This window comes from Dipodomys spectabilis, unplaced genomic scaffold, assembly GCF_019054845.1.
Source record: "Dipodomys spectabilis isolate Male_0828 unplaced genomic scaffold, ASM1905484v1 ptg000069l, whole genome shotgun sequence".
In the NCBI taxonomy this organism is placed as follows: Eukaryota; Metazoa; Chordata; class Mammalia; order Rodentia; family Heteromyidae; genus Dipodomys; species Dipodomys spectabilis.
This window is the reverse complement of record NW_024870746.1, coordinates 16,118,962-16,136,766: the sequence shown is the minus strand read 5'-3', so window position 1 is coordinate 16,136,766 and position 17,805 is coordinate 16,118,962. Positions and strand designations below refer to the sequence as shown.

The window sequence follows — 17,805 nt, the reverse complement described above, 5'->3', positions numbered from 1 at the left end:
GGTGGAGATAAACCCCAGGTTGCCAAAACTAGCTGAAATGTATTGGAAGGCCTTAAATTTACAGAGTTGTGTGGCTCAAGCCAGATAGCTCATTGTATTTGATGCTGGGAAAAAAAAGTCTTGAATGGAGATAAAAGGACTTATCCTAAATATGTTTCTGAAAGAGACTGAGTATAAATCAATTACCTTAAAGCACTATTTTATCTGAGAAAAATGCAATGAGAGCAATGTGACTGGCATTTCTTTTTGAACGTGCAGCATCGGGAGATATTCACAAACCCATTCTCTTTGCTGTGGCTTTTTTATAGGTAGGCCAGTGAAAAAATAAACTGGCTTGGAGTTGGAGGCATGGTTCAGTTGGGAGAGGGCCAGCCAATGAGCAAAAGCATTAGGTACCAAGTTTGAGCCTCAGCCTTATACCAACAATGAATGAATGACTGAATGAATGAATAATAAACTAGTTACATACAATAGTACCTACATATCTATATTTTTCATTGATAATGTAAAAATGAGAGCTGTGGATAAAAAAAAAAATCATACATTAGTTTAACGACAAAGCCTTCGGGTTTACCTGAACATGAGAGCTTATAGCTAGCTTCCTATAACCAACTACTAGATACGGTAGGCATTGTTTAGTCTGGGTAGTGCCATTGCATCTGGGTTCTAAACATTCATTTATCATTTTTAATCATTGTTATACAAGTGAGCTCTCTCTGGGTCTTCTCATAGTCACAAACTCATAAAACAATCTTGATAGAGGGGCTAGGAAGGTGGCTCAGTGGTAGAGCGCTTGCCTTGCATGCATGAGGCCCTGGGTTCGATTCCTCAGCACCACATTAGCAAAAAGAAAAAAAGCCGGAAGTGGCGCTATGGCTCAAGTGGTAGAGCGCTAGCCTTGAGCTGAAGAGCTGAGGGGCAGCCCCCAGGCCCAGAGTTCAGGCCCTATGACCGGACCCCCTCCCCCAAAAAAAACAATCTTGATAGATACAAAACATTGCCAGGGAGACTTTAAAAAGCATTTAGATTCAACTTTTCATAGTCCATTTTAATATAAATAAGTGATTTGACCCTACCTTTCACTTTAAGCATTTCTTTTGGGCATTCAGTCTCCAATTCCTAGGACATGGGCTGGCCAGGTGGTTTATCCAGACTCATGAACAAAGGCTGGTTATACACACACTTGTATATTTGAAGGAATTCCTTTTGTATTTAGTAAATATCAACCTGTGTTCCTGAACCCCTATACGTGCTTTGTAAACAGTAGTTGTTAATTAAGCCATTTTGGATGGGCCACCTATACAAATAAACTATTGTTTTCTACATCTTTATATCTGAGAGGAAAGCAAAACAAGTCTACAGAAACTATATCTCACTAAAAAGTCCAATATGATATCGCCCCCACCTTGAGAAAACATCAGTGTTCACTGACTGAGCAAGTGTTGTTTTACATCTGCTGAATCAGTGACTTTTTCTGAGTTTCCTTGATGCTGAGAGTCTCGAGGTCTCCCTTCCTGAAACTACCTGTGAGCACAAAGTCAGTTGGAATACTTTCTCAGTCTAGATAGGATTCCTTGATTTGTCATCTATACGCAGCGATCTATACATCATCCACATCCACAACGCAAACGAATGCTTTTGCGCATTACATCCTACAGCCCTCCAGGACAAAAGGACCGGGGTTCTTCCTTCCCCTGTTACTTTCTCCGTTCCCTCTATTTGTTTATACCAGCTACCTACATAATTCACACTGCCTGCTTTTCAGCCCGAATGTGCCTCCGAAGAGGCCTACAATGAGCGATCGTAGTCACCAGATGGACTCATGAAAGCAGCAGGTAGGGCAGATGGCATGGCGCCCTGTCTGAGGCTGACGGCCTGGGCATGGGCTGCCTTTTCCTTCCAGGTACATTATCATCATCCTAATGCGGAGCGGTGTGTGGTTTGGGGGTGGGGTGGAAGTGGGGCACTGACAAATTCTTTACCATGCAGGACCAGAGGAATCATACATTACCAGCTGCCCTCTTCCTCCCTGCTCCCCAGCAACCTTCCATGTTTTATGCGGTCCCTTTGTTAGTGGGTTTCCGAATATATTCTGGCACTCTCCATACAGAAGTGCACATGGAGTTTCATGGTTTCATTTCAGCTTCAAAAAAGAGGGGGCGGATTCATGGCAATAGGGTAAAGTGAGAAAGACTATGGGGAAGAGAAGTATTTTCACAAATAGTTGCAAGAAGTCCTAATGAAGGGAAAAGATGGGTTAGGCGATTCCGTTCATGATTCAGAGCCTACAAAAAAGCAAGATTCCCCTTCCCATATACGCAGTGCTGGATTTTTTTTAAAAAAAAAACAAGCACGAGACATAATTTCATAGCTTGTTGTGGTGTTGCGAAAAATATTAGCTGGTCTCAAGTTGAGATAATTCTTTGTCACATTTTTCTCCTGTCATTTCCAAAACTGTAGCCCCTCCAAAGTTTGTGATCCCGTAGTACTGGAACAAAAAAAAAGATTTACAATATAGATCACTTGCAATTGGAAACTTGCAACGTAATGATGCCAAGATATCATGAGACAAGCACTCAGTAGCATGCAGTATAAATTTTAATTGAGCATAAACACTTGACAAAAACTCTCTTGAGATAGTTCTGGCATATTCTGATTGGCAATGGTACCATGATACTATGATTTTAATCCTTCTATAAACTTAACTGGTGCCAATATAAATCTTATTGCCTCAGTTCACTAATGGCTTAATTATAAACATCTAAAAAATGTGAAAGAGAGTAATTTTAATGACCTGAAGCCAAGCAATCTGTATCTTCCAAGAAACCTAATACGTAAAACACCTAAGTAAAATGCATCCTGAGAAAGAGATGCTCACAGAGATGAGAGAAAGAACTTTGAATCCCATCTTCAAGTCCTCAGGCAAATGGAAAATCCCAGGCTTTGGGGAACTCTACCGGGCAGTTTTGCAGGAATGCTGGACAAAGATAATAGCTGAGAGATGATGTCAGGATTAAGGCGAAGGGTACCTAATAAAAGCTATTTTCAATAGTCATTTACTCTGACTAGGATGTTTATTAATGCAAACCTTTTCTTCAAAGTCAAAAAACTCAAGCTCCAGTTCAAATAAATCCTCTTTGCTTTCCCTACAATCTGGGAATCATTTATTTTACTATCTTCTAGAGCATTTGTATATCATATATATATATATGTGTGTGTGTAATATAAGATCACATATATTCTATTATATATCTAGGTGATTTGGTATTGCATATAATATATATAATTTAATATTTTACATATATATGCAATTTAGATTTTAAGGATAATTTAGTGATGAAATTTTCAAGGCTTCTCAGCAGCTAGAGGAGGAGAGAAGAACCAGATTTAACAGGGCTAGAAGGGTGGCTCAGTGGCAAAGTGTATCTAGCACATGTGAGGCTGTGGGTTTGATCCGTAGCCCCAGAAAATCCCAGTTAAACCTTTGAGAATAAGGATCTAAATGTTCTCTTCCTCCTGTGCTCTAGATGCTAAATTCCCATCCGCTTAAAAACCAAATTTATTTTTTGAAGACTGATCCTTATTTAAACTAAAAAGTTAAGTATAAAAAGTCTCATTTATAATTTTTTTGATAGGTACTCATGTTCAGTCTACATTTTGATCCTTTATTTCATGACCTTTGTTGCTGACACTCTACCTGCACCCACAAATGTTTTTGAAGGAATGATTTTAAAAAATGCCATTTAAAGGTACTAAATTGATTAGTGATTTAAAAAATTGTAAAGGAATGAATGTAATCTTTCTCGATGCAAAATGTAAAGTTACTTTAAGCAATCAATTTGACACCAGAGAGTTAGTTATATACACTTCAGAAATCAATTGTAAACTAATATCTGCTAAATCTGATTTCACTATCATTAAGCTATGAGCCCACAACTAAATTAATGTTCATAACAGAGGTGTTTAAAAATACTAAACAGAATAGAATAGCCATTCCCAGGGAAGAACAACATTAAAATGTAAGTGATAGCCATTATGAAGTTAAAATAAGATTCTTGAATTTATAAAAATGTGGGTATTTTGGTGAATTAAATTAGTAACAAGACTGCTGTTTTAAAAATAAAAAAATAATAAGCAAATAAGTAATATAAAACACTAAGGATGAAGGAACAAGTAAGTCATTAAGCCTTGGATATATAAAATAATAAAGGTAATTTCAGCATCCAGCATCAGGATGCTGAAAAGGAATTAAAAATTTTGAATTGTGGCACTTCAAAAATACTTTAAGAAGTGTGATAATGTTGAACAATAGAATCAATCTTTATAAATGTTTATATTTAAACATATTTTGGAGCAGTAAAAATCAGTGCTATAACATTATATATGTATATATATATATATACACACACACGAGAGAAAACAACATTTGCATGTGTTAAAATAAGAGTTTACATAGACTTTATGTGTTTGTGTATGTATGTGTGTGTGTGTGTGTGTGTGTGTGTGTGTGTGTGACCTACAATTTCTCCTACTGGTTGACTTAGTATTTCCTTATTTCAGATATTTTACTGGATATGATCAAGCCTCAATAGTCTCAATCTAATAAAGAAAATAGACTTCTAGAATTAATCTAATACATAGTATATCCCAGATTTATTAACAAAGGAAATAGATATTTCAAACATCACCTTTTTCTTTCCTAAACAAGATATGGAAAAGTTCCTTAAATGTCATAAATTCAATACAATGTCCATATGCCAAACTCATGGAGGCATCTACAGTAACTATAATTCTTTTTACCAGCTTTCTTTTTCATATGTAGACAATAATGTTTTTAATTGAAAGGGAAATGAAATATCTATAAAATTATTTCTGGTTTACTTACTTTAGGGAAAACACAAACTATCTAAGCCCCCCCACACATACACACACACGTGTGCACACACACATGCACGTATACACACACACACACACATACTAAACTAATCGATATTTTTAGAGATGGGAAATGCAACAAACAACTACCAACTTGTCATCTCTAGGGAAGGATTATTTCTTCGCAATATGAATCTGTGTTCCTAGTTCAAGGTTTCCAAGTCCATTTTTGTTTCACCCCTGAAAGTTCTAGAATGATGTTCTTCAGAAGTTACACTTGTTCAGGTGGGAAGAAGAAGAGAGAATGCATACATGATCCCTTGCCTGCCTTCTCTGCCCCCAAACAGAGCATTTTTCCATAGCCCATTGAGCACTGTTTAGTAAACAGGGAGTGAACAGGCCCTGAGCGGCTTCTATCTCCCCTTCCCGCAGTCCTTTTCAAAGCATGGCCGGAGTTCTGTTTTTAGTACACACTTTGGTTCAGTGTTAATCCTGTTTTATGTTGTTCACACCTGCTGCTGACTAGCAGCCTGCTGATGGTTCACGCTGCTCAGAGAAATCCCACGAATGGAGAAACTGGACAAAAGCTATAGTGTAGAACTGGAAACAGCTCCAGAATCCAGGAGGAGCACACCTCGCAAAATCTTGCTTCTTTTTTGCAAGCAAAACTCCAGTGCCCCACCTTCGCCATCCACAAAAAAATGCAATCCATTGCTGTTTCCTTCCCCCCACCCCCAACACACACACACACAGAAAGACTGGATTCCATTGGGCTAATTAGGTTCCTGAGCATTTTATGCTTTTTTGGGGGTGGAAGGGAGTCAGGATAATAATAATGATAATAATAATAATAAATAACGTGAAGACAGAAAAAGATAACAATTCGAATCAAGTGTAACATGGGCACTACTGCTTTGTGTCTCTACCCATAGGATATGTCAATTAAAAGCAGTCATTTCACACACTTCATGGCTAGCCTTTCTATTTGCAGAATTTAATTTCCCCAGAAGAGCAGAGGAGAGAGTCTTTTGTCGGTGGCCAGGATGGCCAGGATAGTGACATGTCTGTAAAGACTGCCTCGTCCTTACCTCACCCCAGCACTGCAAAGGTCCAAGGAATCATTTCTGTTTTTGATCTTTGTACCAGCGATAAATCAGATTCAGTGCCACGGATGGCAGGGGAGGGAGGGGAATGCACTCCTAAGAGAAAACTCCAAGCCTGACAGTAGGACTCGTGTGAGGCGTTCATTCAATCAAGTTCCAATAAAAGATGCCCACCCTCTGCCTCTCAGACACAAGATCTAAGCTGTCGTGTGTTTACCCAGGGCAACAGAAACTTACCCAGTCCCGACGCGACCCCATGTCAAGATGCACTTGGTGTTCACATTTCCACCCGAGGCACCAGCACCCCTCCCTCCTCTCTGTACACACACAGCCAGCCGATTTCCTTCCTAGCTGGGAGCCAGCATCTGCCACCTGCGGGTGGGCAAAGAAAGGTCTATTTGCCCCCATAGGGCAGCACTAACAGCAGCCACAGATCTGGGAGAGAAGAGGCTCGGGGATCACTGTTGGACAGTTTCCCTAAGCCCCCCTTCCCGGCTGCAGTGGCCAATAAAGCACCCCAGTCTCTACCATCAACTCGGGAGACTCACGTCTCAGTGGTGCGCATGGTTAATGGAGCACAGATTTAATACTTCTCAAGGGGGGAGGGGTGTTAAGCAAAACCCTCACTCACATATTAAAGTGCTCCTACTGAATGAACATGAGGACCACTGGTAGATCACAGGAAGCTGAGGTCCAAGTATCTTAGTTCAAAGCCAGATAGGGAAAAAAAAAGTCTAGAAGACTTACATTTCTAAGTAACCAGCAAAAATCTGGAAGTGGAGGTATCATTTAAGTGGCACAACACCAGCTTTCAGCAACAAAAAGCAAACAACAACAACAAAAAAACCCAACAAGGTAGTATTTGAGGCCCTGTCTAGAAAGAGAGGAAGCAAAGATGCAAGAAAGGAAAGAAGAAAGAAAGGGAAGACAGGAGGTAAGGAAGAAAAGAGAGGGAGGGAGAGAGGAGACAGAGAGACAGAGAAAGGAAAAAAGAAAGAAAGAAAGAAAGAAAGAGGGAGGGAGGGAGGGAGGGAGAAAGAAAGGAAAGGGAAGGAAAGGAGAAAGAAGGGAGGGTGGGTGGGAAAGAGGGAAGGAGGAAGAGAAAGCAAAAGGAAGAAGGGAAGGAAGAAAGGAAAGCAGAAAGGAAGGAAGACGGGCCCCCACTAGCATATTAAGGTACTCTTAATGAATAAACATAAGGATGACATATTAGAGTTTGCAACTTTCTCCAGTTCCCTTTGAAGGTATTTACCTCTCTCCAATGGACTAGTTCCTTTGGGTGGGGGTCAGTACACCTTTCTGACATACTGTGTCTATTCTCTGTGTGTGGCAAGGTCTCCAACAGACAAAATGTTTACACAAATCCTCACAAGCATCTTTGTTCCCCAACAACAGAACAGATAACTACCTACACACTTTTCTTCACTGTGTACACATCACCTTACTTTGGCAACCTTCTTTCTAATTGTGAGAAAGAAGGGAGAAACTTGACCTAATTACTACAAATTGTATGACAATGTACTTGCCATGGTTGGAGACAGATTTCCTATGTCACTCATAATCGGATACAGCCCATCAGAAAACAAAAATCAGTTGTCACTTTCAATTTGATGATAGAATATAAACAGTTATGCAAATAAATTTAATTGTCGAGCCAAATCATACCAAATTGTTGATACGTGACTATTTTTTTGTTCTTCCAAAAGAGTGGTTTCATATGGTCTGACCAATATAATTAGGATACCTTCACATGGCTTTCATTGAACAACAATAATAACAAAAGAGCGTGATATCTTAACAGGTGATTTCTTGATTTCAAATTGTATTCACTCATTGCATTTCTATCCATCACCTCCAGTTTTTCAGGTTTTTGTTTTTTTTTTTAATAATTGATATCAACCTGAGAGACATTACCAATGCATAGCTTGAGATTTGAGTCTGAGCTTGGGGATGGCAGGTTAGTTCAGTGGTAGAACACTTACCTAGCATGTATGAAACCCTGGCTTTGATCCCCAACCATGAAATCACGACAAAAATCAAACAAAAAAGATTTCAACCTAATAAGGTCTTGAATCTACAAACACGTGGTGGTCAAAATCTCATTGGTTTTGCAAGTAAAAACATTTACATATTCAATAGCCTGAAAACGATAATGTTCCTTTTTGGAGCAAGCTTCTTGACAAAAACCATATAAAGTTGTGAGCCAAGACTTCATTCCAAGTTCAAGACTTCACAGGGTGGAAGATGATATATATATATACATGCATACATACAAACATACAAACAAACATACATACATACATCTACCTTAAAGCCTTGACTAAAGGACTGGAAACATGGATTTCTTTTCTTTTTTTCCTAACGACTTTGCAACTTTTTTTTCAGGACAGAAAGGCTCCAGTGCATCAGCACTAATCACAGCTCTTTGTATATAGTATTAATGACAGGAGGAGCATGCTCAGATGAGAAGGAAAAGCAGAAGAAGGCTGTGCCTGATCAAGGTTTCTCTACTTGCTGCCTTCCAGCACTGCTCCTAAGCAAGCCCACTTCTGAAGAAAGTTAAGACCACCCTATTTTGATTATAGTGCTTTTCCTCAGGCAGGAATTTTTATTTCATTTTTGAATCCTAAGCCATTCCATTTCCAGCGATGCATTTTTATGTTTACAATTGACATCTTCATAAAAGAGTGAAACCTTTGAGCGACAGCTCAAAAGCATGAAGGTTGCCTGCGGTAAGTCCTTAAATTATTTTATACCTAAAAGGAGCCTGGTTGTTTTTAGTTAAAATTTAATAAACCTTAAAACTGATGACCTTTCTTCCACAGAAAGGTCCCCGAGTTGCAAAAACGAACTTTCCAATGAAATATATTTTTAAGGAACTAGTGCTGAACAAAGGGCTATTTAAGGCTGAACGCTTTGTCAATTTATCAGCTTTTGAACATTCTGTTCCTGAATTCCCCACTGCTGTTGGATGTATAGAACGCTGGTGCCTCCCTTAATCGAATACTATTGATTCGAGTGTGTCACACTGATCTCATTGAGAGTAATCAATAGTAATCCAAAATCAATCAATCTGCTCTTGCACTATCATTTATCAAATCTGAATACGCCAAATTATTTGTAGGAGTCACATTACAAAGAAAAGAAAATGGTAGGACTGAGACAGTTAATGGTTTATATTGAAGAACAAAACCAATCTCTCTCTCTCCCTCTGCTTTTTTTCCAACTGGACTATTACTTGGACAAATACATTTATCTTCTCATTAAAGCATCTCAATTTATAATTCCATTCCTGAAAAATTGAAAGGATTTCTTTGAAAGGAGTTTGTCTGGGTCAGCACAACTCAAGAGGGACTTAGAGATGCCCCAACTACATTAAGCACAGCATACCAGCATTTTACAAGCCTGATAAGCTAAGTTTCGAATGCCTGTCACCCATCTGCTGGAGAAAAAAAGAAAAAAAGAAAAAGGAGCCTCGATTGACACAGGACATAACTGCATCTTGTAACATCAGAAATGATGTTTAATAGAGTTGGAGTGGAAAAGGCAGAGCCTAATTTCTCCAGAGAATGCACAGCATGGATGTACATGCTTATCAAAGACTCAGCCGATGATGCTTTATCAACATATTCACCTGTAATTTAGTCAAAGTAATAAATCCTTCTATTCATTACTGCACACTCAAAAGCACACCTCCTATTTAACTTGAATGTAAAAAAAAGGCCCAGAGTGTCTAAAACATTTACTTTTGCTAATGTAAAAGTGTTGGCATTTTACCTCATTCCTGATAAGCTGGTGCCAGTAGAAGTGATTATTCTTTTCTTATTCAAAGCCTATCAGTATTTCGAAAAGCTCTCTCAATCTTATCAGGCGTATGAACAGCACTGTTACTGAAAACAGTTCGTACAGCTCCTCTCTCTTTCTGCCAAGCTATCTGATAAATCTCCAACTAACTAACTGTATTTACACACAATCAAACGTAAGTTGTATCTTCCATACACTATAAGCCAGATTCTAGTTTGCCACAGTCATTCTTTTTTTTTCTTTTCCTTTTTTTTTTTTTTTGCTGTGACATTAACTTAACAAAAATGTCAGCAGCGACCGAATATCCCCAAACTGACAACAATCAAGAAAACACTATAAAAGCACTCAACTAGAATGGACCACAAACAGAAACAAAAGAAAAAACAAATACAAAAAGTTGAAGGCAATCTCTTTGGAATTCACAGGGAAAAATAAAGTGTGCTGTATGTGCCAATATGGATGGATATCATGAACTTACCTTTTACCAAAAGTAAAGTGGTCTTTTAACAAAACAGTTGAACAGACACAGAAATTTGAGAAGAATATATTGCTGGGACTAAGAAGTGAAAGGTGTTCAGGGAACTATTTTGCAACTGAACAGGCATTTAACCACCCCCCCCCTTCCCCCAATGCAGGAACTGTCAGTGTGCAGGTAAAGAGTTTGACAATGTAAGCAAAGACAATAGACAATTTCACCAAACTTACCCCAGACATTGAAGACAACAGAGAAAGCAAGGTTGTTACATATGGTGACTAGATTCCCAGGATTTTCCAATCATTAAAACCCTCATAAATGCTCTAGACATTAAAGTTTTGTTCACTATAAGGAAATAAAAAATAACAAAAAATACAGTTTGAGTTTTTAACCTCTTATTAGTTTTCTTCTTCTTCAGACTTAATCAACTGGTTCAATATAAAGAATCACCATCAAGATTAACATTAATAGATGCCCATTTCCTTATTTATATCTATTAAAATAATGCTCATAGAAATCATCCATAGAAACTGCAAGACACACCTCAATTTGGGGTAGTATTTTGGAGCATGAAAGGCAGCAATGACATTTCTGGAATGTAAGAGAAATTTAAAATTTACTTAAGCAACTGAATAACAACAGATTCCTGGCCCTAAGAAAGAATTCTCTCTTTGAGCTCCTTTGCATAAAATGTACATTTATTCTTCACCTCCCTTTGCTGAATGGCTAGGAGAGGACACACATTGCCTCCTGAGCCCAATGTCCGATGCTGTCTAGATTCTCAAAACAGAATGGGCCTTCCTTTAAGATGTGTAGAGCAATAAGAGAAATTGGCCAAGTGCATAGTTAAGCAGAATTCAGCTGACGATGGCCTTCCCATCTTTGACACTAGGATCCCATTACTAATGAGGTGCATCTCATGCAAGTGTATGGATAAGAGGATGTTTCTGTCATTTCATAGGGCCTCCACCAACTGTATGCAGTCATTTTCTCACAGGAAAAAGACATGGCTCTCATCAACTATACGTAACTTTTTATGATCATAACCACTTAAGCCCAGGGGTTACAGTCCTCAAAATATTGGATATGAAATCATATCCATTATCAGAACAGTCCTCTTTTAATGCAAAAATGGATATAATCTAACATAGCCACTTTGTGTTTTTGGAGAAGCTCAGAATATTTTGGGATTACAATGAGCAAAACACACTTGACTAAGCAACCTTACAGTTAAAAATTTTTTTTCTTTTAAATAAGTACCTTCGCTTCAATAATTTTTCACATGATCTTCTATTCTTGCTCAATCTCAGAATAATTTTAGATGTATGAATGACATGCTTTTATCATTCCTTTCAAAGCAAAGAAGATTCTTATCAATATTATCGCGTATCAACTGCTTTGAAAAGTATAACTCTTAAAACATTTTAACACATACTGTGTGAACACTGAAAGGAAAAGGAATATAGTTACTTAACAAGTCCTTTGTTTAAATTCTCAAATGCCACCCCTATGAATAAAACCTTTGTAGAGAAGATGAAAATGGAATTATTATTGTAAAGGTACCATTCTGATTATGGAGATTGAGAAAAAAAAAGAATAAAGTGTGCCTCAATTTTCTACATATTAATCCTTGATTGAGCTTTTAACTTTTTTTTTCTGGCATGGTGAATAAGCCACACAGAAAAAGCCAAATGAGAGAATGAGGTTTATCACTTTCAAAATCGGAACATCCCATTTTACTTCCAGAAGGATTTGTCTGAGCTTCGTTTATACAAAACTCATCGTGATCTCTGCTATCTACATTCTAAAGAGAAACAGCAAGCAAGCTGGGTTTTGTTGCACATAGACTAGCTGTCCATCTCTGCTATCACATGAGTATTTATTGGTAGCTTTCCTTTTATTTAGTACCATCTTAACCAACTATTTGTGGAGAGGTATATGATGAAGCCAAGTTAAGCTGTCATGTCTCTGCTGTCTGACAGCCCCCTCAGTATGCCCAATATTAATTTGTTTTCTTTGGCTGGGTAAGTGCTGCCAAAGCATCTTACACATAATGGGTACTTCCAATCAAAATGATGAAAAGTGTATATGCAATTCTGTCTCACTCAAAGCAATCTGAGAAGGCCTAGAGGAATGTGTGTGCATATATCCATATGTCTGTCTGTATGTACGTATGGGATAAGACAAAACTGCTTCTTTTTATAATTAAACTATAAAATCACTTTTAAGTTCTATTTTTAGAAGATGATCTAATCTTAAGTAGCTTCTTCATGAGTTTTAACACTTCAATAAAATATTTAATAGATATGAAATGCCCAAAGCTAGTGCTTTCATCTCCTATATTATATAAAAAATATCCTATACAGCCATGAGTTGTATTTCTCAGTTAGAATTGTGTTATGTATCTGTATTTAAATATACATATAGATTTATGCCAGTGTATTGGCATTGACTTTGATTAGTGAGATGCCAAATTTTTAAAACACTGTACCTTTTCCCCCTTGATTTACCTTAAGTGAGTAACCTTCTCAATATATATGAACTGCTATAAATTAAAATCATATATTCCTGGAAAAATTAAAACATAGAACAGTAAGTTTCCTCCAGCATTCAAATATTTTTCAAAAGTTATAAGAGGTGCATATATATATTGAGGCTTCCTAGTCCTTACGAAGTCTAACATGAACTTGAACCAAGAATAAAAGGCCAGGTAAATCCTTTAAACATAGACAGGCTCTTACTCAGCTAATAAAGGAACTAAGTTTGATCTGGTAGATTGGCATAAAGAAGCAGTTAGCAGGACATTTTTCTATGAACACAGTAACAGCAAAATTTTAAACAGTTACACAAACACATAAAGGTAGAAAATGAGCCTTAAAAATTTAAATAAGCATATAAATTAGGATAAGAATTAGAAGAATATAAAGAGCAACTGTGCTTTCATTCATTGCTTACCCCAGGTTTGCTAAGGTAAAGTCACACAACTGTCAACTTACATTTTAGAATAAAATTAAACATTTCTGACATTTTATAGAAATATAATATCCATTTATTTCATATTTTCCTTTAAAATAGTAGGCAAAAATATGTATTTGGTGCAGAAAAGATGAAATTCACATTTTACAACTGTTCGAAAGCTGCCCTGGTTTGTATTAAGATATGTCTGTCAGGTTCAATTGTATAAGAAAAGAGATAGCCAAGAGCTATTCCAAAATTGTTTGTTGGAGATGGTCCCAACTTGCTAAATTATGCACTTAATATCAGCAGTTAATTCCCCATTTTACAAATTATTTATGGTTACTTGATACTGAACACACGAATGAAAAGAATTTTAAAAAATAAAATTGGAAGCAAACTTACATACTAGGTAACCAGTTACCTGTTCAATATATGATAGTTAAATTTGTGCAATTTTAAACTGGACCTTGTAAATAGGAGACCTACTAATTGTAAATTAAAATTGAGCCCTGGAAAATTTAACTTGCAACTTACATCTATTTCCTTATAGAAATGTGCATGCACAATGTTAGGCAGTGGATAGATAGATATAAACAATACATATATATATATACATATATATATACATACATGTACATGTTTCCCATGTAAGCTATACATGCACACCGATACACATGTGTGCATTCAATTGAATGCTTTGAATTTAAAGAACTACTTGCATATTTATTTATTTATTAGTAATGATATACAAGATGTGTACTCATACATATATCCATTCATATATATATATATTTATATAAATTACTACAGAAATTAATAACCAGTGACAAAACATACAAAATGCAATAAGAACGCCACGCAGGAGAATAGCTTAGTCTCATCCCTGCACTGTCAAATAGACACATAAGTATGATTGGAGAAGGAGAGGCTAAATATTTCACTGTCAGAGAAGGTAGAAACCTGCGATTCATTTCTATCTCGTGTGCTTTAGGACAATGACAATTTAATACAACACCAGAGGATGTAAAAGAGATAAAAACTGAACAAACTGGGCCAATGTAATCAAAGATTTCCTCCAGAGAGATGGCTAGAGCCGGAGCTCATATGCACTTATACGAGATCAACATTGTATTGTTTCTCTCTACTATGAATTTGCTATGAAGCAAATTCAAAGCAAAAGCTTATCTGTTGTCTCAACTTTAAAGTTCGATTGCCATCTCTCCTATGTTCTCTTCTTCCTTCTAAATGCTTCCCGTGTAAGTCTAAAAAGTTTTTTAAAATCTTAATTGGTTTAATAAAAATCATTGCTTTTAATTGTCACTTGCATGTAAAGTATCAGCCATAATAAGCATGCATTTTAATTTCTTCTGTGAAATAATTATAAAGTAATATTCCTCAGGGCCGGGCATCACTTTTCAAAGAAGACAAAGAAATATTTTGTTTAGTCACTAGGCTAAACCAAATGTTGAAATTTTTTTCACAAGTAATATTGGACATCAATGATATTGGACATTATGTCTATCTTCCAAAGGAACCATCTCCTCTTTGTCTATAATTCTGGCAGGAAGGAGGTATTGTCAAAGTATTGTTAAATAGAATCACAGAAGTTAGCTACCCTCTTTGATGAATAGCACCAGGTATCTGAAATTAATTGCCAAAGTATGGCCTGGCTAATGAGACGGCTCTTATCTTTTCCCACCACAGGAAGCACAGGTATTTTTCTGCTGGCTCAATATTTTACAAAAATGCCTTAAAGTGTTATTAGCTAAATAAAAACCTGATTACAAGAGCTCAAAGAAATAGAGGCTCATCAATTCTGGGGTCTGGGATATTTGGGGTTAAAATTGATCTCTGCCATTATTTCACTCTTCAAGCATTAATTTCTTTTCTTGTCCATTTTACTTCCAAAAGAACCACCACAAAAAGAATCCTTCCTTCTGTTCGCATCTTTAAAAGCTAAATTCCAACAGCATTCTTCATGAGATGGCCAATATATATCACAAGTCAGATTAAATCAAAGAAAATCTCAAAGGCTATCAATTTAGATTTTTTTATAAAAAGGAAAAGAATACCTTATGCAGGAAAACACTAGAAAAATGATCATTCATGCAAGGGAATTAATGGATATCCACAAGGGCTTTGCTAATAACAAGGGTTAATTACCACTGCAACACACTAGGCTCAGTAAATAGAGCAGCAGTACCCTAAACACATTAAGATGAGAGACCATCACTAAAAGAACCAGCCAACACCAGCACCATTGCCTCTGCCAAAGAAATGGAAAGCTGTTGTCTAGTTCTGTCTGCGAAAGGAGGGTATGTTAAACTCTCTTCCAACTACGTGCAGGGTAACACATACATAAATACCTTTACACAAAGGACAGGTGCTTTTCCTCACCACCCCCATTCAACATGTATTCCATTAACTCAGGAACACTTTCTGTTTGATTTTTTTTTCTGTCCTGTTGTTTTATTTTATTTTATTTTTTGCTTACTTCAAGGTGGGAAAAAAAATCACATTACCTAATAATACACATCATCTGGCTATTTCAATTTTCTATAGTTTGGGAACTGTCCCATGGTTATTTAATTCTTAGAAAACCAGAATGACTGTGTCTGATTTCATGATACTATGGGCAAGGTTATGAGAGGGAACAGCTTCAGGATCGCTACTCTCACTGCTGTTCCTTGTCACTTCTAGTAATTTACAGAGAAATCATCAGAAAAACCCCATCTATGCCACCTACCTTTGAGGCTGCAGGTGTCTGGAACAGATTTACAGGGGAGAGGCAGAGGTAAAAGTAAAATGAGGCTCCCAAGTCTGGAGTTTTGAATATTCTTTCTTAGAAAAATAAACTTAAAGCGTCTCTTCATAGTTCCCAAATAACATAGTATCTAAAGTGGCTTGGGAAGGCTTCTATCTTTCCTTTAAAGATTGCATTCACATGAGTTTAGGTTTAGTTTGTTGCTGCTGCTGTTGTTTTAATAGATAAATTGTTTTTCTTCCTGTCTCTTTTCATCTCCTATATTTTGACATGATAGAATCCCTTGGAGTTAGTTGTATTTCAGTTTAGTCTTAGTTTTTAATCACAAGAGATGAGACAGAGGAAAAGGCGGGGTGGGGGGTGGGGGGGAATCAAAGCTCTGAAACAGAAAGAATGAACAACACAAAAGAAAACTTGCATGGCTGAGAGCCGTAATCTTCAAACATGAAACTGTTAAATGTTCAGTGTTCAGATTTCAATGATCAGGCTGGAATTTACTAAACTGTTCCCTGCTTTCCTTGTCTGTTTCAGTGTTTCAATTGCCTTTCCTTCTTCCAACAGCTGTGACAACTGTTAAAACAGTCAGTAAAATTAAGTCCGCTCTATAATCCTGTAGTGAATGTTACATTTTAATCAGAGGGTAGAAGGGACGCGTGTGATCAGCACACTCATTTAGAATGATTACATTGACACATATGTCAAAATGAGCAGATCTATTATTTTCATCTATTTATGCTATCAACTATTACTGCTATTAAACGTGAAACAAGCTTTCAAGTATTATGTTCTTTAATGTGTTGGCACATTTCCCAAAATTAAAAAAAAAAAAAAACATAGTTAGAGGTTAACATTTTCAGCTCTCTTTATGGTAGTCAATAAATTATATGAATCTGTTTTACAGCCTCCAAATCAGAAATTGCCCCATAGTTCCTTCAAAAACTGCCTAACTCTGGTTTCATTTCTATGTATACACACACGTGATAGGGTTTAACCCAGCACAATTACTATGAATATTAATAGCTTGTATAAATTCTGTGGTTTATTAATTGAGACAGAAAGGCAGATGCGTTGCTTAGCATTAGATCTTTCTGTCTGTCCGGTGAACCACGCAACCATCACAACTGCATCCAGACAATAAATCTGTAATTTTTTTTAAAGATGAGTTTTAATTGAGCCAAAAAGAAAGCTAGTTTGAATCTTGCGCCAAAGCCAAAAGGGCATGTGCACTGATTTCATTTAAATGCATCTGCTTTAAGAGGCTTATCTAAACTAATTATTCAAATTAGCTATAAGAAGTTAAATTCAAGGAAACTACTTTAGGAAGAACTCCTCTCTGAGGGTTTTATCCTTTGTTTCTTTAAAGTTTGTTTTGTTTATTTATTTATGAGAGAAAGTTCAGAATCTGAGTGAGCTTGGATGAGGCATGCTTCCTCACATGAATACACTTAAAAATTCTCCAATATTACCACCCGAGGTGCACGAACCTGCAAACTAAACTGGAGTAGGCAATCCTACCTTGGTTTATTTTCCATGTTTATTCTCATACATTTTAAGGGTGGTTCTTCTCTTGGGTATTTCAACCTGATGTAAACACAGCTTTTACAATCTTTCAGTCCTCCTGAATTCTTCACTTGACTGGTGTCTTCAGTGAGTGTGGCTGTGTGTGGCTGTGTGTGTGTGAGCATACACATACACACACACACCACATGCACACACACGCACACACACACATACACACACACACACAGGAGCGGCCACTGAGATTGCAGTCACTTTTCATTTCTTACTTAATTATAAAGCCATGCACTATGCAGGCACTAAGGACA

The 17,805-nt window shown here is 36.9% G+C and overlaps 1 protein-coding gene across 5 annotated transcripts in view; it reads right to left on the bottom strand.

Moving 5' to 3' along the window:
• The window catches only part of Esrrg (estrogen related receptor gamma), a 519,748-nt gene that overhangs the window by 199,192 nt on the left and 302,751 nt on the right, over nucleotides 1-17,805 (bottom strand). Inside the window, exon 2 of one of the 5 annotated variants that reach the window (XM_042682337.1) lies at nucleotides 6,216-6,350. The exons of 3 other annotated variants lie outside the window; for them this stretch is intronic. The gene's annotated coding sequence lies outside the window, so the exon portion shown is untranslated. Of the gene's footprint in view, nucleotides 1-6,215; nucleotides 6,351-10,487; nucleotides 10,563-17,805 lie in introns of those variants that run through there. One more of the 5 variants, XM_042682341.1, reaches the window with a different exon arrangement.